The sequence below is a fragment of the Stegostoma tigrinum genome, chromosome 23, assembly GCF_030684315.1.
Source record: "Stegostoma tigrinum isolate sSteTig4 chromosome 23, sSteTig4.hap1, whole genome shotgun sequence".
NCBI classification, from domain to species: domain Eukaryota; kingdom Metazoa; phylum Chordata; class Chondrichthyes; order Orectolobiformes; family Stegostomatidae; genus Stegostoma; species Stegostoma tigrinum.
In genome coordinates this window covers 1,823,505-1,846,807 of record NC_081376.1, presented here as the reverse complement: position 1 = coordinate 1,846,807, position 23,303 = coordinate 1,823,505, and the positions used below count along the sequence as shown (strand labels likewise).

Below are 23,303 nucleotides of genomic sequence, written 5' to 3'. Positions count from 1 at the left end.
GAATGCGATGCCGTTTCTGAGTGAACTGGGATGCTGTTTCTGAGTGAACTGGTATGCCGTTTCTGAGTGAAATGGGATGCAGTGACTGAGTGAAATGGGATGCAGTGACGATGAAAAGGGGTGCAATGACTGAGGGAAATGGGATGCAGTGACTGATGGAAATGGGATGCAGTGACTGAGAAGCATGGATTGCAGTGACTGATGGAAATGGGATGCAGTGACTGAGTTAAATGGGATGCAGTCACTGAGTGAAATGTGATGCCATGAGTGACGAAATGAGATGCAGTGACTGAGGGAAATGGGATGCAGTGACAGAGGGAAATGCGATGCAGTGACAGAGGGAAATGCGATGCAGTGACTGAGGGAAATGGGATGCAGTGACTGAGGGTAATGGGATGCAGTGACTGAGGGAAATGATTTCCTGTGACTGCGGGAAATGGGTTGCAGTGACCGAGGGAAATGGGATACAGTGACTGATGGAAATGGGATGCAGTGACTGAGTGAAATGGGGTGCAGTGATTGAATGAATTGGGATGCAGTGACTCCGTGAAATGGGATGAAGTGACTGAGGGAAAGGAGATGCAGTGTCCGTGGGAAATGGGATGCTATGTCTTCGGGTAATGGGTTGCACTGAATGATGGAAATGGGATGCATTGACACAGTGAAATGGATGCACTGTCTTAGTTAAATGGGATTCACTGTCTCCGTCAAATGGGATGCCGTGACTGAGTGAAATGGGATGCTGTGACTGATGGATACGGGTGCAGTGACTGATGGATACGGGTGCAGTGACTGATGGATACGGGTGCAGTGACTGATGGAAATGGGTTGGCGTGTCTGTGGGAAATGGGACGCAGCGACGGAGTGAAATGGGACGCAGCGACTGAGTGAAATGGGACGCAGCGACAGAGTGAAATGGGACGCAGTGGCTGAGTGAAATGGGATGCAGTGACTGTGAGAAATGGGACGCAGTCACTGCGAGAAATGGGACGCAGCGACTGAGTGAAATGGGACGCAGCGACTGAGTGAAATGGGATGCAGCGTCTGAGTGGAATGGACGCATCGTCTGAGTGAAATGGGACGCAGTGACTGAAGTTAATGGGTTGCAGTGACTTAGTGAAATGGGATGCAGTGACTCAGTGAATTGTGATGCATTGACTGAGGGAACGGAGATTCAGTGACTGTGGGAAATGGGATGCAGTGACTGAGGCAAATGGGATGCAGTGGCTGAGTGAAATGGGATGCAGTGACTGAGGGTAATGGGATGCAGTGACTGAGGGTAATGGGATGCAGTGACTGAGGATAATGGGTTGCAGTGACTGAGGATAATGGGATGCAGTGACTGAGGATAATGGGATGCAGTGACTGAGGATAATGGGATGCAGTGACTGAGGGGAATGGGATGCAGTGACTGAGGGTAATGGGATGCAGTGACTGAGGGTAATGGGATGCAGTGACTCTGTGAAATGGGATGCAGTGACTGAGTGGAATGGGATGCAGACACTGAGGGGAATGCGATGCCGTGACTGCGGGAAAGGAGATGCCGTGACTGAGTGAAATGGCATGCTGTGACTGAGGGAAATGGGATGCCGTGACTGAGTGAAATGGCATGTAGTGACTGATGGAAATGGGATGCTGCGAATGAGTGAAATCGGCTGCAGTGACTGAGGGAAATGGGAGGCACTGACTGAGTGTAAGGTGAATCATTGAATGAGTGAAATGAGTTGCAGTGACTGTGTGAAATGGGATGCAGTGGCTGAGGGTAATGGGATGCAGTGACTGAGTGAAATGGATGCACTGTCTCAGTTAAATGGGTTCACTGTCTCCGTTAATTGGGATGCAGTGACTGAGAGAAATGGAATGCAGTGACTGACGGAAATGGGATGCTGTGACTGAGGGTAATGGGATGCAGTGGCTGAGTGAAATGGAATGCAGTGGCTGAGTGAAATGGGATGCAGTGGCTGAGTGAAATGGGATGCACTGACTGATCGAAATGGGATGCATGACTGAGTGAAATGGAATGCGTGACTGAGTGAAATGGGATGCAGTGACTGATGGAAATGGGATGCAGTGACTGATGGAAATGCGATGCAGTCACTGAGGAAAATGGGATGCAGTGACTGAGGGAAATGGGATGCAGTGACTGAGGGAAATGGGATGCAGTGACTGAGGGAAATGGGATGCAGTGACTGAGGGAAATGGGATGCAGTGACTGATGGAAATAGGATGCAGTGACTGAGTGAAATGGGATGCAGTGACTTATGGTAATGGGATGCAGTGACTGAGAGGAATGCAATACTCTGACTGCGTGCAATGGGATGCAGTTACTCAGTGAAGTCTGATGCAGTGACTGTGGGAAATGGCATGCTGTGACTGAGGGGAATGGGATGCAGACACCTAGGGGAATGGGATGCCGTGACAGAGTGAACTGGGATGCCGTGACTGAGAGAACTGGGATGCAGTCGCTGAGTGAAATGGGGTGCGGTGTCTGAGTGAAATGGAATGCAGTGTCTGAGTGAAATGGGATGCAGTGGCTGAGTGAAATGGGATGCACTGACTGAGGGTAATGGGATGCAGTGGCTGAGTGAATTGGGATGCAGTGACTGATGGTAGTGGGATGCAGTGACTGAGGGGAATGCGATGCCGTTTCTGAGTGAACTGGGATGCCGTTTCTGAGTGAACTGGGATGCCGTTTCTGAGTGAACTGGTAAGCCGTTTCTGAGTGAAATGGGGTGCTGTGACTGGGGGAAATGGGACGGAGTGACTATGAAAAGGGGTGCAATGACTGAGGGAAATGGGATACAGTGACTGATGGAAATGGGGATGCAGTGACTGAGATGCATGGGTTGCAGTGACTGCTGGAAATGGGATGCAGTGACTGAGTGAAATGGGATGCAGTCACTGAGTGAAATGTGATGCCATGAGTGACGTTACGAGATGCAGTGACTGTGTGAAATGGGATGCAGTGACTGTGTGAAATGGGATGCAGTGACTGTGTGAAATGGGATGCAGTGACTGTGTGAAATGGGATGCAGTGACTGAGGGAAATGGGATGCAGTGGCCGAGTGAAATGGGATGCAGTGACTGAGGGAAATGGGATGCACTGACTGAGGGGAATGCGATGCAGTGACTGATGGAAATGGTATGCAGTGACTGCGGGAAATGGGTTGCAGTAACCGAGGGAAATGGGATGCAGTGACTGATGGAAATGGGATGCAGTGACTGAGATGCATGGGTTGCAGTGACTGAGTGAAATGGGATGCAGTCACTGAGTGAAATATGATGCAGTGATTGAACGAATTGGGGTGCAGTGACTCCGTGAAATGGGATGAAGTGACTGAGGGAAAGGAGATGCAGTGTCCGTGGGAAATGGGATGCTATGACTTCGGGTAATGGGTTGCACTGACTGATGGAAATGGGATGCATTGACACCGTGAAATGGATGCATTGTCTTAGTTGAATGGGATTCACTGTCTCCGTCAAATGGGATGCCGTGACTGATGGAAATGTTAAGCAGTGACTGATGGAAATGTTGTGCAGTGACTGATGGAAATGTTATGCAGTGACTGATGGAAACAGGTGCAGTGACTGATGGAAATGGGTTGGCGTGTCTGTGGGAAATGGAATGCAGTGACTGAGGGAAATGGGATGCTCTGACTGAGGGGAATGAGATGCAGTGACTGAGGGAAATGGGTTGCAGTGACTGAGGGAAATGGGATGCCGTGACTGAATGAAATGGAATGCAGTGACTGATGGAAATGGGATGCAGTGACTGATGGAAATGGGATGCAGTGACTGATGGAAATGGGATGCAGTGACGGATGGAAATGGGATGTAGTGACTGCGGGACATGGTTGCAGTGACTGCGCGAATTGGGATGCAGTGACTGATGGAAGTTGGATGCAGTGTCAGATGGAAATAGGTTGCAGTGACTGATGGAAATGGGTTGCAGTGACTGAGATAAATGTGATGCTGTGATTTTGGGTAGTGGGTTGCAGTGACTGAGTGAAATGGGATTCTGTGACTCAGTGAAATGGGATTCGGTGACTGAGTGAAATGGGATGAAGTGACTGATAGAAACAGGTGCTGTCACTGATGGAAATGGGATGCCGTGTCTGTGGGAAATGGGATGCGGTGACTGTGGGGAATGGGATGCTGTGAATGAGCGAAATGCGATGCAGTGACTGAAGGTAATGGTTGCAGTGACTGAGGGAAAGGAGATGCAGTGACTGTGGGAAATGGCATGCAGTGACTGAGGGTAATGGGATGCAGCGACAGGGGAATGGGATGCTGAGACTGAGTGAAATGGGGTGCAGTGACTGAGTGAAATGGGGTGCAGTGACTGAGTGAAATGGGGTGCAGTGACTGAGGGAAATGGGATGCAGTAGCTGAGTGAAATGGGATGCAGTGGCTGAGTGAAATGGGATGCAGTGGCTGAGTGAAATGGGATGCTGTGACTGTGTAAATGTGATGCTATGACTGCGTGCAATGGGATGCAGTTACTCAGTGAAATCTGATGCAGTGACTGAGGGAAAGGAGATGCAGTGACTGTGGGGAATGGCATGCTGTGACTGAGGGGAATGGGATGCAGACGCTGAGGGGAATGGGATGCCATGACAGAGTGAACTTGGATGCCGTGACTGAGAGAACTGGGATGCAGTAACTGAGTGTAATGGGGTGCAGTGGCTGAGTGAAATGGGATGCAGTGGCTGTGTGAAATGGGATGCAGTGACTGATGGGAGTGGAATGCAGTGACTGAGGGGAATGCAATGCCGTTTCTGAGTGAACTGGGATGCTGTTTCTGAGTGAACTGGTATGCCGTTTCTGAGTGAACTGGTATGCCGTTTCTGAGTGAACTGGTATGCCGTTTCTGAGTGAAATGGGATGCAGTGACTGAGTGAAATGGGATGCAGTGACTGATGGAAATGGGATGCAGTGACTGAGTGAAATGGGATGCAGTCACTGAGTGAAATGTGATGCCATGAGTGACGAAATGAGATGCAGTGACTGAGGGAAATGGGATGCAGTGACAGAGGGAAATGCGATGCAGTGACTGCGGGAAATGGGATGCAGTGACTGAGGGTAATGGGATGCAGTGACTGAGGGAAATGGTTTCCTGTGACTGCGGGAAATGGGTTGCAGTGACCGAGGGAAATGGGATACAGTGACCGATGGAAATGGGATGCAGTGACTGAGTGAAATGGGGTGCAGTGATTGAATGAATTGGGATGCAGTGACTCCGTGAAATGAGATGAAGTGACTGAGGGAAAGGAGATGCAGTGTCCGTGGGAAATGGGATGCTATGACTTCGGGTAATGGGTTGCACTGACTGATGGAAATGGGATGCATTGACACAGTGAAATGGATGCACTGTCTTAGTTAAATGGGATTCACTGTCTCCGTCAAATGGGATGCCGTGACTGAGTGAAATGGGATGCTGTGACTGATGGAAATGTTATGCAGTGACTGATGGATACGGGTGCAGTGACTGATGGAAATGGGTTGGCATGTCTGTGGGAAATGGGACGCAGCGACGGAGTGAAATGGGACGCAGCGACGGAGTGAAATGGGACGCAGCGACGGAGTGAAATGGGACGCAGCGACTGAGGGAAATGGGACGCAGCGACTGAGTGAAATGGGACGCAGCGACTGAGGGAAATGGGACGCAGCGACTGAGTGAAATGGGACGCAGCGGCTGAGTGAAATGGGACGCAGTCACTGCGAGAAATGGGACGCAGCGACTGAGTGAAATGCGACGCAGCGACTGAGTGAAATGGGACGCAGCGTCTGAGTGAAATTGGACGCAGTGACTGAAGTTAATGGGTTGCAGTGACTTAGTGAAATGGGATGCAGTGACTCAGTGAATTGTGACGCATTGACTGAGGGAACGGAGATTCAGTGACTGTGGGAAATGGGATGCAGTGACTGAGGCAAATGGGATGCAGTGGCTGAGTGAAATGGGATGCAGTGACTGAGGGTAATGGGATGCAGTGACTGAGGATAATGGGATGCAGTGACTGAGGATAATGGGATGCAGTGACTGAGGGGAATGCGATGCAGTGACTGAGGGGAATGCGATGCATTGACTGAGGGTAATGGGTTGCAGTGACTGAGGGTAATGGGATGCAGTGACTCTGTGAAATGGGATGCAGACACTGAGGGGAATGCGATGCCGTGGCTGAGGGAAAGGAGATGCCGTGACTGAGTGAAATGGCATGCTGTGACTGAGGGAAATGGGATGCCGTGACTGAGTGAAATGGGATGTAGTGACTGATGGAAATGGGAGGCACTGACTGAGTGTAAGGTGAATCATTGAATGAGTGAAATGAGATGCAGTGACTGTGTGAAATGGGATGCAGTGGCTGAGGGTAATGGGATGCAGTGACTGAGTGAAATGGATGCACTGTCTCAGTTAAATGGGTTCACTGTCTCCGTTAATTGGGATGCAGTGACTGAGAGAAATGGAATGCAGTGACTGATGGAAATGGGATGCAGTGGCTGAGTGAAATGGGATGCAGTGGCTGAGTGAAATGGGATGCAGTGGCTGAGTGAAATGGGATGCAGTGACTGATGGAAATGCGATGCAGTGACTGATGGAAATGCGATGCAGTGACTGAGGAAAATGGGATGCAGTGACTGAGGAAAATGGGATGCAGTGACTGAGGGAAATGGGATGCAGTGACTGAGGGAAATGGGATGCAGTGACTGAGTGAAATGGGATGCAGTGACTGAGTGAAATGGGATGCAGTGACTGATGGTAATGGGATGCAGTGACTGAGGGGAATGCGATACTCTGACTGCGTGCAATGGGATGCAGTTACTCAGTGAAATCTGATGCAGTGACTGTGGGAAATGGCATGCTGTGACTGAGGGGAATGGGATGCAGACACTGAGGGGAATGGGATGCCGTGACAGAGTGAACTGGGATGCCGTGACTGAGAGAACTGGGATGCAGTCGCTGAGTGAAATGGGGTGCGGTGTCTGAGTGAAATGGAATGCAGTGTCTGAGTGAAATGGGATGCAGTGGCTGAGTGAAATGGGATGCAGTGGCTGAGTGAAATGGGATGCACTGACTGAGGGTAATGGGATGCAGTGGCTGAGTGAATTGGGATGCAGTGACTGATGGTAGTGGGATGCAGTGACTGAGGGGAATACGATGCCGTTTCTGAGTGAACTGGGATGCCGTTTCTGAGTGAACTGGTAAGCCGTTTCTGAGTGAAATGGGGTGCTGTGACTGGGGGAAATGGGATGCAGTGACTATGAAAAGGGGTGCAATGTCTGAGGGAAATGGGATACAGTGACTGATGGAAATGGGATGCAGTGACTGAGATGCATGGGTTGCAGTGACTGCTGGAAATGGGATGCAGTGACTGAGTGAAATGGGATGCAGTCACTGAGTGAAATGTGATGCCGTGAGTGACGTTACGAGATGCAGTGACTGTGTGAAATGGGATGCAGTGACTGTGTGAAATGGGATGCAGTGACTGAGGGAAATGGGATGCAGTGACTGAGGGAAATGGGATGCAGTGGCCGAGTGAAATGGGATGCAGTGACTGAGGGAAATGGGATGCACTGACTGAGGGGAATGCCATGCAGTGACTGATGGAAATGGTATGCAGTGACTGCGGGAAATGGGTTGCAGTGACCGAGGGAAATGGGATACAGTGACTGATGGAAATGGGATGCAGTGACTGAGATGCATGGGTTGCAGTGACTGAGTGAAATGGGATGCAGTCACTGAGTGAAATATGATGCAGTGATTGAACGAATTGGGGTGCAGTGACTCCGTGAAATGGGATGAAGTGACTGAGGGAAAGGAGATGCAGTGTCCGTGGGAAATGGGATGCTGTGACTTCGGGTAATGGGTTGCACTGACTGATGGAAATGGGATGCATTGACACCGTGAAATGGATGCACTGTCTTAGTTAAATGGGATTCACTGTCTCCGTCAAATGGGATGCCGTGACTGATGGAAATGTTATGCAGTGACTGATGGAAATGTTATGCAGTGACTGATGGAAACAGGCGCAGTGACTGATGGAAATGGGTTGGCGTGTCTGTGGGAAATGGGATGCAGTGACTGAGGGAAATGGGATGCACTGACTGAGGGGAATGAGATGCAGTGACTGAGGGAAATGGGTTGCAGTGTCTGCGGTAAATGGGTTGCAGTGACTGAGGGAAATGGGATGCCGTGACTGAATGAAATGGGAGGCAGTGACTGATGGAAATCGGATGCAGTGACTGATGGAAATGGGATGCAGTGACTGATGGAAATGGGATGCAGTGTCTGATGGTAATGGGATGCAGTGACTGATGGAAATGGGATGTAGTGACTGAGTGAAATGGGATGCAGTGACTGATGGAAATAGTCTGCTGTGACTGACGGAAATGGGTTGCAGTGACTGAGGGAAATGGGATGCCGTGACTGAGGGAAATGGGATGCCGTGACTGATGGAAAAGAGATGCAATGTCTGATGGAAATAGGATGCAGTGACTGCGGGACATGGTTGCAGTGACTGCGCGAATTGGGATGCAGTGACTGATGGAAGTTGGATGCAGTGTCAGATGGAAATGGGTTGCAGTGACTGATGGAAATGGGTTGCAGTGACTGAGATAAATGTGATGCTGTGATTTTGGGTAGTGGGTTGCAGTGACTGTGTGAAATGGGATTCTGTGACTCAGTGAAATGGGATTCGGTGACTGTGTGAAATGGGATGAAGTGACTGATAGAAACAGGTGCTGTCACTGATGGAAATGGGATGCCGTGTCTGTGGGAAATGGGATGCGGTGACTGTGGGGAATGGGATGCTGTGAATGAGCGAAATGGGATGCAGTGACTGAAGGTAATGGGTTGCAGTGACTGAGGGAAAAGAGATGCAGTGACTGTGGGAAATGGCATGCAGTGACTGAGGATAATGGGATGCAGCGACAGGGGAATGGGATGCTGAGACTGAGTGAAATGGGGTGCAGTGACTGAGTGAAATGGGGTGCAGTGACTGAGTGAAATGGGGTGCAGTGACTGAGGGAAATGGAGTGCAGTGACTGAGGGAAATGGGATGCAGTGACTGAGGGAAATGGGATGCAGTGGCTGAGTGAAATGGGATGCAGTGGCTGAGTGAAATGGGATGCAGTGGCTGAGTGAAATGGGATGCAGTGGCTGAGTGAAATGGGATGCTGTGACTGTGTAAATGTGATGCTGTGACTGCGTGCAATGGGATGCAGTTACTCAGTGAAATCTGATGCAGTGACTGAGGGAAAGGAGATGCAGTGACTGTGGGGAATGGCATGCTGTGACTGAGGGGAATGGGATGCAGACGCTGAGGGGAATGGGATGCCGTGACAGAGTGAACTTGGATGCCGTGACTGAGAGAACTGGGATGCAGTAACTGAGTGTAATGGGGTGCAGTGGCTGAGTGAAATGGGATGCAGTGGCTGAGTGAAATGGGATGCAGTGGCTGAGTGAAATGGGATGCAGTGGCTGAGTGAAATGGGATGCAGTGGCTGTGTGAAATGGGATGCAGTGGCTGAGTGAAATGGGATGCAGTGGCTGAGTGAAATGGGATGCAGTGACTGATGGTAGTGGGATGCAGTGACTGAGGGGAATGCGATGCCGTTTCTGAGTGAACTGGGATGCCGTTTCTGAGTGAACTGGTGTGCCGTTTCTGAGTGAAATGGGATGCAGTGACTGAGTGAAATGGGATGCAGTGACGATGAAAAGGGGTGCAATGACTGAGGGAAATGGGATGCAGTGACTGATGGAAATGGGATGCAGTGACTGAGATGCATGGGTTGCAGTGACTGATGGAAATGGGATGCAGTGACTGAGTGAAATGGGATGCAGTCACTGAGTGAAATGTGATGCCGTGAGTGACGAAATGAGATGCAGTGACTGAGGGAAATGGGATGCAGTGACTGAGATGCATGGGTTGCAGTGACTGATGGAAATGGGATGCAGTGACTGAGGGGAATGCGATGCAGTGACTGAGGGGAATTCGATGCAGTGACTGCGGGAAATGGTTTGCAGTGACTTCGGGAAATGGGTTGCAGTGACCAAGGGAAATGGGATACAGTGACTGATGGAAATAGGATGCAGTGACTCAGTGAAATGGGATGCAGTCACTGAGTGAAATGGGATGCTGTCACTGAGTGAAATATGATGCAGTGATTGAACGAATTGGGGTGCAGTGACTCCGTGAAATGGGATGAAGTGACTCAGGGAAAGGAGATGCAGTGTCCGTGGGAAATGGGATGCTATGACTTCGGGTAATGTGTTGCACTGACTGATGGAAATGGGATGCATTGACACAGTGAAATGGATGCACTGTCTTAGTTAAATGGGATTCACTGTCTCCGTCAAATGGGATGCCGTGATTGAGCGAAATGGGATGCTGTGACTGATGGAAATGTTATGCAGTGACTGATGGAAACGGGTGCAGTGACTGATGGAAAGAGGATGCAGTGACTGATGGAAACGGGTGCAGTGACTGATGGAAATGGGTTGGCGTGTCTGTGGGAAATGTGATGCAGTGACTGAGGGAAATGGGATGCTCTGACTGAGGGGAATGAGATGCAGTGACTATGGGAAATGGGTTCCAGTGTCTGCGGGAAATGGGTTGCAGTGACTGAGGGAAATGGGATGCCTTGACTGATGGTAATCGGATGCAGGGACTGATGGAAATGGGATGCAGTGACTGATGGAAATGGGATGCAGTGACTGATGGAAATGGGATGTAGTGACTGATGGAAATGGGATTGAGTGACTGATGGAAATAGGATGCAGTGACTGATGGAAAGAGGATGCAGTGACTGCGGGACATGGGTTGCAGTGACTGCGCGAAATGGGATGCAGTGACTGATGGAAGTCGGATGCAGTGTCAGATGGAAATGGGTTGCAGTGACTGATGGAAATGGGTTGCAGTGACTGAGATAAATGGGATGCTGTGATTTTGGGTAGTGGGTTGCAGTGACTGAGTGAAATGGGATTCTGTGACTCAGTGAAATGGGATTCGGTGACTGAGTGAAATGGGATGCAGTGACTGATAGAAACAGGTGCTGTGACTGATGGAAATGGGATGCCGTGTCTGTGGGAAATGGGATGCGGTGACTGTGGGGAATGGGATGCTGTGTCTGATGGAAATGAGCTGCACACAATGAGTGAAATGGGATGCAGTGACTGAGTGAAATGGGATGCTGTGACTGAGTCAAATGGGATGTTGTGACTGAGTCAAATGGGATGTTGTGACTGAGTCAAATGGGATGTTGTGATTTTGGGTAGTGGGTTGCAGTGACTGAGTGAAATGGGATTCTGTGACTCCGTGAAATGGGATTCGGTGACTGAGTGAAATGGGATGCAGTGACTGATAGAAACAGGTGCTGTGACTGATGGAAATGGGATGCCGTGTCTGTGGGAAATGGGATGCGGTGACTTTGGGGAATGGGATGCTGTGACTGAGCGAAATGGGATGCAGTGACCTAAGGTAATGGATTGCAGTGACTGAGTGAAATGTTATGCAGTGACACCATGAAATGGGATGCAGTGACACCGGGAAATGGGATGCAGTGACTTCGGGTAATGGGTTGCACTGACTGATGGAAATGGGATGCATTGACACCGTGAAATGGATGCACTGTCTTAGTTAAATGGGATTCACTGTCTCCGTCAAATGGGATGCCGTGACTGATGGAAATGTTATGCAGTGACTGATGGAAATGTTATGCAGTGACTGATGGAAACAGGCGCAGTGACTGATGGAAATGGGTTGGCGTGTCTGTGGGAAATGGGATGCAGTGACTGAGGGAAATGGGATGCACTGACTGAGGGGAATGAGATGCAGTGACTGAGGGAAATGGGTTGCAGTGTCTGCGGTAAATGGGTTGCAGTGACTGAGGGAAATGGGATGCCGTGACTGAATGAAATGGGAGGCAGTGACTGATGGAAATCGGATGCAGTGACTGATGGAAATGGGATGCAGTGACTGATGGAAATGGGATGCAGTGTCTGATGGTAATGGGATGCAGTGACTGATGGAAATGGGATGTAGTGACTGATGGAAATGGGATGCAGTGACTGATGGAAATAGTCTGCTGTGACTGACGGAAATGGGTTGCAGTGACTGAGGGAAATGGGATGCCGTGACTGAGGGAAATGGGATGCCGTGACTGATGGAAAAGAGATGCAATGTCTGATGGAAATAGGATGCAGTGACTGCGGGACATGGTTGCAGTGACTGCGCGAATTGGGATGCAGTGACTGATGGAAGTTGGATGCAGTGTCAGATGGAAATGGGTTGCAGTGACTGATGGAAATGGGTTGCAGTGACTGAGATAAATGTGATGCTGTGATTTTGGGTAGTGGGTTGCAGTGACTGTGTGAAATGGGATTCTGTGACTCAGTGAAATGGGATTCGGTGACTGTGTGAAATGGGTTGAAGTGACTGATAGAAACAGGTGCTGTCACTGATGGAAATGGGATGCCGTGTCTGTGGGAAATGGGATGCGGTGACTGTGGGGAATGGGATGCTGTGAATGAGCGAAATGGGATGCAGTGACTGAAGGTAATGGGTTGCAGTGACTGAGGGAAAAGAGATGCAGTGACTGTGGGAAATGGCATGCAGTGACTGAGGATAATGGGATGCAGCGACAGGGGAATGGGATGCTGAGACTGAGTGAAATGGGGTGCAGTGACTGAGTGAAATGGGGTGCAGTGACTGAGTGAAATGGGGTGCAGTGACTGAGGGAAATGGAGTGCAGTGACTGAGGGAAATGGGATGCAGTGGCTGAGTGAAATGGGATGCAGTGGCTGAGTGAAATGGGATGCAGTGGCTGAGTGAAATGGGATGCAGTGGCTGAGTGAAATGGGATGCTGTGACTGTGTAAATGTGATGCTGTGACTGCGTGCAATGGGATGCAGTTACTCAGTGAAATCTGATGCAGTGACTGAGGGAAAGGAGATGCAGTGACTGTGGGGAATGGCATGCTGTGACTGAGGGGAATGGGATGCAGACGCTGAGGGGAATGGGATGCCGTGACAGAGTGAACTTGGATGCCGTGACTGAGAGTACTGGGATGCAGTAACTGAGTGTAATGGGGTGCAGTGGCTGAGTGAAATGGGATGCAGTGGCTGAGTGAAATGGGATGCAGTGGCTGTGTGAAATGGGATGCAGTGGCTGAGTGAAATGGGATGCAGTGGCTGAGTGAAATGGGATGCAGTGGCTGAGTGAAATGGGATGCAGTGGCTGAGTGAAATGGGATGCAGTGACTGATGGTAGTGGGATGCAGTGACTGAGGGGAATGCGATGCCGTTTCTGAGTGAACTGGGATGCCGTTTCTGAGTGAACTGGTGTGCCGTTTCTGAGTGAAATGGGATGCAGTGACTGAGTGAAATGGGATGCAGTGACGATGAAAAGGGGTGCAATGACTGAGGGAAATGGGATGCAGTGACTGATGGAAATGGGATGCAGTGACTGAGATGCATGGGTTGCAGTGACTGATGGAAATGGGATGCAGTGACTGAGTGAAATGGGATGCAGTCACTGAGTGAAATGTGATGCCGTGAGTGACGAAATGAGATGCAGTGACTGAGGGAAATGGGATGCAGTGACTGAGATGCATGGGTTGCAGTGACTGATGGAAATGGGATGCAGTGACTGAGGGGAATGCGATGCAGTGACTGAGGGGAATGCGATGCAGTGACTGCGGGAAATGGTTTGCAGTGACTTCGGGAAATGGGTTGCAGTGACCAAGGGAAATGGGATACAGTGACTGATGGAAATAGGATGCAGTGACTCAGTGAAATGGGATGCAGTCACTGAGTGAAATGGGATGCTGTCACTGAGTGAAATATGATGCAGTGATTGAACGAATTGGGGTGCAGTGACTCCGTGAAATGGGATGAAGTGACTCAGGGAAAGGAGATGCAGTGTCCGTGGGAAATGGGATGCTATGACTTCGGGTAATGTGTTGCACTGACTGATGGAAATGGGATGCATTGACACAGTGAAATGGATGCACTGTCTTAGTTAAATGGGATTCACTGTCTCCGTCAAATGGGATGCCGTGATTGAGCGAAATGGGATGCTGTGACTGATGGAAATGTTATGCAGTGACTGATGGAAACGGGTGCAGTGACTGATGGAAAGAGGATGCAGTGACTGATGGAAACGGGTGCAGTGACTGATGGAAATGGGTTGGCGTGTCTGTGGGAAATGTGATGCAGTGACTGAGGGAAATGGGATGCTCTGACTGAGGGGAATGAGATGCAGTGACTATGGGAAATGGGTTCCAGTGTCTGCGGGAAATGGGTTGCAGTGACTGAGGGAAATGGGATGCCTTGACTGATGGTAATCGGATGCAGGGACTGATGGAAATGGGATGCAGTGTCTGATGGAAATGGGATGCAGTGACTGATGGAAATGGGATGTAGTGACTGATGGAAATGGGATGTAGTGACTGATGGAAATGGGTTTGAGTGACTGATGGAAATAGGATGCAGTGACTGATGGAAAGAGGATGCAGTGACTGCGGGACATGGGTTGCAGTGACTGCGCGAAATGGGATGCAGTGACTGATGGAAGTCGGATGCAGTGTCAGATGGAAATGGGTTGCAGTGACTGATGGAAATGGGTTGCAGTGACTGAGATAAATGGGATGCTGTGATTTTGGGTAGTGGGTTGCAGTGACTGAGTGAAATGGGATTCTGTGACTCAGTGAAATGGGATTCGGTGACTGAGTGAAATGGGATGCAGTGACTGATAGAAACAGGTGCTGTGACTGATGGAAATGGGATGCCGTGTCTGTGGGAAATGGGATGCGGTGACTGTGGGGAATGGGATGCTGTGTCTGATGGAAATGAGCTGCACACAATGAGTGAAATGGGATGCAGTGACTGAGTGAAATGGGATGCTGTGACTGAGTCAAATGGGATGTTGTGACTGAGTCAAATGGGATGTTGTGATTTTGGGTAGTGGGTTGCAGTGACTGAGTGAAATGGGATTCTGTGACTCCGTGAAATGGGATTCGGTGACTGAGTGAAATGGGATGCAGTGACTGATAGAAACAGGTGCTGTGACTGATGGAAATGGGATGCCGTGTCTGTGGGAAATGGGATGCGGTGACTTTGGGGAATGGGATGCTGTGACTGAGCGAAATGGGATGCAGTGACTGAAGGTAATGGATTGCAGTGACTGAGTGAAATGTTATGCAGTGACACCATGAAATGGGATGCAGTGACACCGGGAAATGGGATGCAGTGACCGAGTGAAATGGGATGCTGTGTCTGTGGGAAATGGGATGCGGTGACTGTGGGGAATGGGATGCTGTGTCTGATGGAAATGAGCTGCCCACAATGAATGAAATGGGATGCAGTGACTGAGTGAAATGGGATGCAGTGACTGAGGTAAAGGAGATGCAGTGGCTGTGTGAAATGGAATGCTGTGACTTAGGGTAATGGGATGCAGTGACTGAGTGAAATGGGAAGCAGTGACTGTGGGAAATGGGATGCAGTGACACAGTGAAATTGGTGCACTGTCTTAGTTAAATGGGATTCACTGTCTCTGTCAAATGGGATGCTGTGACTGATGGAAATGTTATGCAGTGACTGATGGAAATGTTATGCAGTGACTGATGGAAATGTTATGCAGTGACTGATGGAAATGTTATGCAGTGACTGATGGAAACAGGCGCAGTGACTGATGGAAATGGGTTGGCGTGTCTGTGGGAAATGGGATGCAGTGACTGAGGGAAATGGGATGCACTGACTGAGGGGAATGAGATGCAGTGACTGAGGGAAATGGGTTGCAGTGTCTGCGGTAAATGGGTTGCAGTGACTGAGGGAAATGGGATGCCGTGACTGAATGAAATGGGAGGCAGTGACTGATGGAAATCGGATGCAGTGACTGATGGAAATGGGATGCAGTGACTGATGGAAATGGGATGCAGTGTCTGATGGTAATGGGATGCAGTGACTGATGGAAATGGGATGTAGTGACTGATGGAAATGGGATGCAGTGACTGATGGAAATAGTCTGCTGTGACTGACGGAAATGGGTTGCAGTGACTGAAGGAAATGGGATGCCGTGACTGAGGGAAATGGGATGCCGTGACTGATGGAAAAGAGATGCAATGTCTGATGGAAATAGGATGCAGTGACTGCGGGACATGGTTGCAGTGACTGCGCGAATTGGGATGCAGTGACTGATGGAAGTTGGATGCAGTGTCAGATGGAAATGGGTTGCAGTGACTGATGGAAATGGGTTGCAGTGACTGAGATAAATGTGATGCTGTGATTTTGGGTAGTGGGTTGCAGTGACTGTGTGAAATGGGATTCTGTGACTCAGTGAAATGGGATTCGGTGACTGTGTGAAATGGGATGAAGTGACTGATAGAAACAGGTGCTGTCACTGATGGAAATGGGATGCCGTGTCTGTGGGAAATGGGATGCGGTGACTGTGGGGAATGGGATGCTGTGAATGAGCGAAATGGGATGCAGTGACTGAAGGTAATGGGTTGCAGTGACTGAGGGAAAAGAGATGCAGTGACTGTGGGAAATGGCATGCAGTGACTGAGGATAATGGGATGCAGCGACAGGGGAATGGGATGCTGAGACTGAGTGAAATGGGGTGCAGTGACTGAGTGAAATGGGGTGCAGTGACTGAGTGAAATGGGGTGCAGTGACTGAGTGAAATGGAGTGCAGTGACTGAGGGAAATGGGATGCAGTGGCTGAGTGAAATGGGATGCAGTGGCTGAGTGAAATGGGATGCTGTGACTGTGTAAATGTGATGCTGTGACTGCGTGCAATGGGATGCAGTTACTCAGTGAAATCTGATGCAGTGACTGAGGGAAAGGAGATGCAGTGACTGTGGGGAATGGCATGCTGTGACTGAGGGGAATGGGATGCAGACGCTGAGGGGAATGGGATGCCGTGACAGAGTGAACTTGGATGCCGTGACTGAGAGAACTGGGATGCAGTAACTGAGTGTAATGGGGTGCAGTGGCTGAGTGAAATGGGATGCAGTGGCTGAGTGAAATGGGATGCAGTGGCTGAGTGAAATGGGATGCAGTGGCTGAGTGAAATGGGATGCAGTGGCTGTGTGAAATGGGATGCAGTGGCTGAGTGAAATGGGATGCAGTGGCTCAGTGAAATGGGATGCAGTGACTGATGGTAGTGGGATGCAGTGACTGAGGGGAATGCGATGCCGTTTCTGAGTGAACTGGGATGCCGTTTCTGAGTGAACTGGTATACCGTTTCTGAGTGAAATGGGATGCAGTGACTGAGTGAAATGGGATGCAGTGACGATGAAAAGGGGTGCAATGACTGAGGGAAATGGGGTGCAGTGACTGATGGAAATGGGATGCAGTGACTGAGATGCATGGGTTGCAGTGACTGATGGAAATGGGATGCAGTGACTGAGTGAAATGGGATGCAGTCACTGAGTGAAATGTGATGCCATGAGTGACAAAATGAGATGCACTGTCTTCGGTAAATGGGATTCACTGTCTCCGTCAAATGGGAAGCCGTGACTGAGTGAAATGGGATGCTGTGACTGATGGAAATGTTATGCAGTGACTGATGGATACGGGTGCAGTGACTGATGGAAATGGGTTGGCGTGTCTGTGGGAAATGGGATGCAGTGACTGAGGGAAATGGGATGCTCTGACTGAGGGGAATGAGATGCAGTGACTATGGGAAATGGGTTGCAGTGTCTGCGGAAAATGGGTTGCAGTGACTGAGGGAAATGGGATGCCGTGACTGATGCAAATCGGATGCAGTGACTGATGGAAATCGGATGCAGTGACTGATGGAAATGGGATGCAGTGACTGATGGACATGGGATGCAGTGACTGATGGAAATAGTGTGCTGTGACTGACGGAAATGGGTTGCAGTGACTGCGCGACATGGGATGCAGTGACTGATGGAAATGGGATTCTGTGACTCAGTGAAATGGGATTCGATGACTGAGTGAAATGGGCTGCAGTGACTGATAGAAACAGGTGCTGTGTCTGATGGAAATGGGATGCCGTGTCTGTAGAAATGGGATGCCGTGTCTGTAGAAATGGGATGCGGTGACTGTGGGGAATGGGATGCTGTGACTGAGCGAAATGTGTTGCAGTGACTGAAGGTAATGTGTTGCAGTGACTGAGTGAAATGGGATGCATTGTCACCGTGAAATGGGACGCAGTGACTGAGTGAAATGGGATGCCGTGTCTGTGGGAAATGGGATGCAGTGGCTGAGTGAAATGGGATGTACTGACTGAGGGTAATGGGATGCAGTGGCTGAGTGAAATGGGATGCAGTGACTGATGGTAGTGGGATGCAGTGACAGAGGGGAATGCGATGCCGTTTCTGAGTGAACTGGGATGCCGTTTCTGAGTGAACTGGTGTGCCGTTTCTGAGTGAAATGGGATGCAGTGACTGAGTGAAATGGGATGCAGTGACGATGAAAAGGGGTGCAATGACTGAGGGAAATGGGATGCAGTGACTGATGGAAATGGGATGCAGTGACTGAGATGCATGGGTTGCAGTGACTGATGGAAATGGGATGCAGTGACTGAGTGAAATGGGATGCAGTCACTGAGTGAAATGTGATGCCGTGAGTGACGAAATGAGATGCAGTGACTGAGGGAAATGGGATGCAGTGACTGAGATGCATGGGTTGCAGTGACTGATGGAAATGGGATGCAGTGACTGAGGGGAATGCGATGCAGTGACTGAGGGGAATGCGATGCAGTGACTGCGGGAAATGGTTTGCAGTGACTTCGGGAAATGGGTTGCAGTGACCAAGGGAAATGGGATACAGTGACTGATGGAAATAGGATGCAGTGACTCAGTGAAATGGGATGCAGTCACTGAGTGAAATGGGATGCTGTCACTGAGTGAAATATGATGCAGTGATTGAACGAATTGGGGTGCAGTGACTCCGTGAAATGGGATGAAGTGACTCAGGGAAAGGAGATGCAGTGTCCGTGGGAAATGGGATGCTATGACTTCGGGTAATGTGTTGCACTGACTGATGGAAATGGGATGCATTGACACAGTGAAATGGATGCACTGTCTTAGTTAAATGGGATTCACTGTCTCCGTCAAATGGGATGCCGTGATTGAGCGAAATGGGATGCTGTGACTGATGGAAATGTTATGCAGTGACTGATGGAAACGGGTGCAGTGACTGATGGAAATAGGATGCAGTGACTGATGGAAACGGGTGCAGTGACTGATGGAAATGGGTTGGCGTGTCTGTGGGAAATGTGATGCAGTGACTGAGGGAAATGGGATGCTCTGACTGAGGGGAATGAGATGCAGTGACTATGGGAAATGGGTTCCAGTGTCTGCGGGAAATGGGTTGCAGTGACTGAGGGAAATGGGATGCCTTGACTGATGGAAATCGGATGCAGGGACTGATGGAAATGGGATGCAGTGTCTGATGGAAATGGGATGCAGTGTCTGATGGAAATGGGATGCAGTGACTGATGGAAATGGGATGTAGTGACTGATGGAAATGGGATGCAGTGACTGATGGAAATGGGATGCAGTGACTGATGGAAATGGGATGCAGTGACTGATGGAAATAGGATGCAGTGACTGATGGAAAGAGGATGCAGTGACTGATGGAAACGGGTGCAGTGACTGATGGAAATGGGTTGGCGTGTCTGTGGGAAATGTGATGCAGTGACTGAGGGAAATGGGATGCTCTGACTGAGGGGAATGAGATGCAGTGACTATGGGAAATGGGTTCCAGTGTCTGCGGGAAATGGGTTGCAGTGACTGAGGGAAATGGGATGCCTTGACTGATGGAAATCGGATGCAGGGACTGATGGAAATGGGATGCAGTGTCTGATGGAAATGGGATGCAGTGACTGATGGAAATGGGATGTAGTGACTGATGGAAATGGGATGTAGTGACTGATGGAAATGGGATGTAGTGACTGATGGAAATGGGATGCAGTGACTGATGGAAATAGGATGCAGTGACTGATGGAAATAGGATGCAGTGACTGATGGAAAGAGGATGCAGTGACTGCGGGACATGGGTTGCAGTGACTGCGCGAAATGGGATGCAGTGACTGATGGAAGTCGGATGCAGTGTCAGATGGAAATGGGTTGCAGTGACTGATGGAAATGGGTTGCAGTGACTGAGATAAATGGGATGCTGTGATTTTGGGTAGTGGGTTGCAGTGACTGAGTGAAATGGGATTCTGTGACTCAGTGAAATGGGATTCGGTGACTGAGTGAAATGGGATGCAGTGACTGATAGAAACAGGTGCTGTGACTGATGGAAATGGGATGCCGTGTCTGTGGGAAATGGGATGCGGTGACTTTGGGGAATGGGATGCTGTGACTGAGCGAAATGGGATGCAGTGACTGAAGGTAATGGATTGCAGTGACTGAGTGAAATGTTATGCAGTGACACCATGAAATGGGATGCAGTGACACCGGGAAATGGGATGCAGTGACCGAGTGAAATGGGATGCTGTGTCTGTGGGAAATGGGATGCGGTGACTGTGGGGAATGGGATGCTGTGTCTGATGGAAATGAGCTGCCCACAATGAATGAAATGGGATGCAGTGACTGAGTGAATTGGGATGCAATGACTGAGGTAAAGGAGATGCAGTGGCTGTGTGAAATGGAATGCTGTGACTTAGGGTAATGGGATGCAGTGACTGAGTGAAATGGGAAGCAGTGACTGTGGGAAATGGGATGCAGTGACACAGTGAAATTGGTGCACTGTCTTAGTTAAATGGGATTCACTGTCTCTGTCAAATGGGATGCTGTGACTGATGGAAATGTTATGCAGTGACTGATGGAAATGTTATGCAGTGACTGATGGAAATGTTATGCAGTGACTGATGGAAATGTTATGCAGTGACTGATGGAAACAGGCGCAGTGACTGATGGAAATGGGTTGGCGTGTCTGTGGGAAATGGGATGCAGTGACTGAGGGAAATGGGATGCACTGACTGAGGGGAATGAGATGCAGTGACTGAGGGAAATGGGTTGCAGTGTCTGCGGTAAATGGGTTGCAGTGACTGAGGGAAATGGGATGCCGTGACTGAATGAAATGGGAGGCAGTGACTGATGGAAATCGGATGCAGTGACTGATGGAAATGGGATGCAGTGTCTGACGGTAATGGGATGCAGTGTCTGATGGTAATGGGATGCAGTGACTGATGGAAATGGGATGTAGTGACTGATGGAAATGGGATGTAGTGACTGATGGAAATGGGATGCAGTGACTGATGGAAATAGTCTGCTGTGACTGACGGAAATGGGTTGCAGTGACTGAGGGAAATGGGATGCCGTGACTGAGGGAAATGGGATGCCGTGACTGATGGAAAAGAGATGCAATGTCTGATGGAAATAGGATGCAGTGACTGCGGGACATGGTTGCAGTGACTGCGCGAATTGGGATGCAGTGACTGATGGAAGTTGGATGCAGTGTCAGATGGAAATGGGTTGCAGTGACTGATGGAAATGGGTTGCAGTGACTGAGATAAATGTGATGCTGTGATTTTGGGTAGTGGGTTGCAGTGACTGTGTGAAATGGGATTCTGTGACTCAGTGAAATGGGATTCGGTGACTGTGTGAAATGGGATGAAGTGACTGATAGAAACAGGTGCTGTCACTGATGGAAATGGGATGCCGTGTCTGTGGGAAATGGGATGCGGTGACTGTGGGGAATGGGATGCTGTGAATGAGCGAAATGGGATGCAGTGACTGAAGGTAATGGGTTGCAGTGACTGAGGGAAAAGAGATGCAGTGACTGTGGGAAATGGCATGCAGTGACTGAGGATAATGGGATGCAGCGACAGGGGAATGGGATGCTGAGACTGAGTGAAATGGGGTGCAGTGACTGAGTGAAATGGGGTGCAGTGACTGAGTGAAATGGGGTGCAGTGACTGAGTGAAATGGAGTGCAGTGACTGAGTGAAATGGAGTGCAGTGACTGAGGGAAATGGGATGCAGTGGCTGAGTGAAATGGGATGCAGTGGCTGAGTGAAATGGGATGCAGTGGCTGAGTGAAATGGGATGCTGTGACTGTGTAAATGTGATGCTGTGACTGCGTGCAATGGGATGCAGTTACTCAGTGAAATCTGATGCAGTGCCTGAGGGAAAGGAGATGCAGTGACTGTGGGGAATGGCATGCTGTGACTGAGGGGAATGGGATGCAGACGCTGAGGGGAATGGGATGCCGTGACAGAGTGAACTTGGATGCCGTGACTGAGAGAACTGGGATGCAGTAACTGAGTGTAATGGGGTGCAGTGGCTGAGTGAAATGGGATGCAGTGGCTGAGTGAAATGGGATGCAGTGGCTGAGTGAAATGGGATGCAGTGGCTGTGTGAAATGGGATGCAGTGGCTGAGTGAAATGGGATGCAGTGGCTGAGTGAAATGGGATGCAGTGGCTGAGTGAAATGGGATGCAGTGACTGAGTGAAATGGGATGCAGTGACGATGAAAAGGGGTGCAATGACTGAGGGAAATGGGATGCAGTGACTGATGGAAATGGGATGCAGTGACTGAGATGCATGGGTTGCAGTGACTGATGGAAATGGGATGCAGTGACTGAGTGAAATGGGATGCAGTCACTGAGTGAAATGTGATGCCATGAGTGACAAAATGAGATGCACTGTCTTAGGTAAATGGGATTCACTGTCTCCGTCAAATGGGAAGCCGTGACTGAGTGAAATGGGATGCTGTGACTGATGGAAATGTTATGCAGTGACTGATGGATACGGGTGCAGTGACTGATGGAAATGGGTTGGCGTGTCTGTGGGAAATGGGATGCAGTGACTGAGGGAAATGGGATGCTCTGACTGAGGGGAATGAGATGCAGTGACTATGGGAAATGGGTTGCAGTGTCTGCGGAAAATGGGTTGCAGTGACTGAGGGAAATGGGATGCCGTGACTGATGCAAATCGGATGCAGTGACTGATGGAAATGGGATGCAGTGACTGATGGACATGGGATGCAGTGACTGATGGAAATAGTGTGCTGTGACTGACGGAAATGGGTTGCAGTGACTGAGGGAAATGGGATGCCGTGACTGATGGAAATGGGATGCAATGACTGATGGAAAGAGGATGCAGTGACTGCGGGACATGGGTTGCAGTGACTGCGCGACATGGGATGCAGTGACTGATGGAAATGGGATTCTGTGACTCAGTGAAATGGGATTCGATGACTGAGTGAAATGGGCTGCAGTGACTGATAGAAACAGGTGCTGTGTCTGATGGAAATGGGATGCCGTGTCTGTAGAAATGGGATGCGGTGACTGTGGGGAATGGGATGCTGTGACTGAGCGAAATGTG

General features: G+C 49.8%; 1 long non-coding RNA gene across 2 annotated transcripts in view; it reads left to right on the top strand.

Annotated features, from left to right (window-relative positions):
- The window catches only part of LOC125462515 (uncharacterized), a 227,177-nt gene that overhangs the window by 42,282 nt on the left and 161,592 nt on the right, over window positions 1-23,303 (top strand). The window lies entirely within an intron of this gene.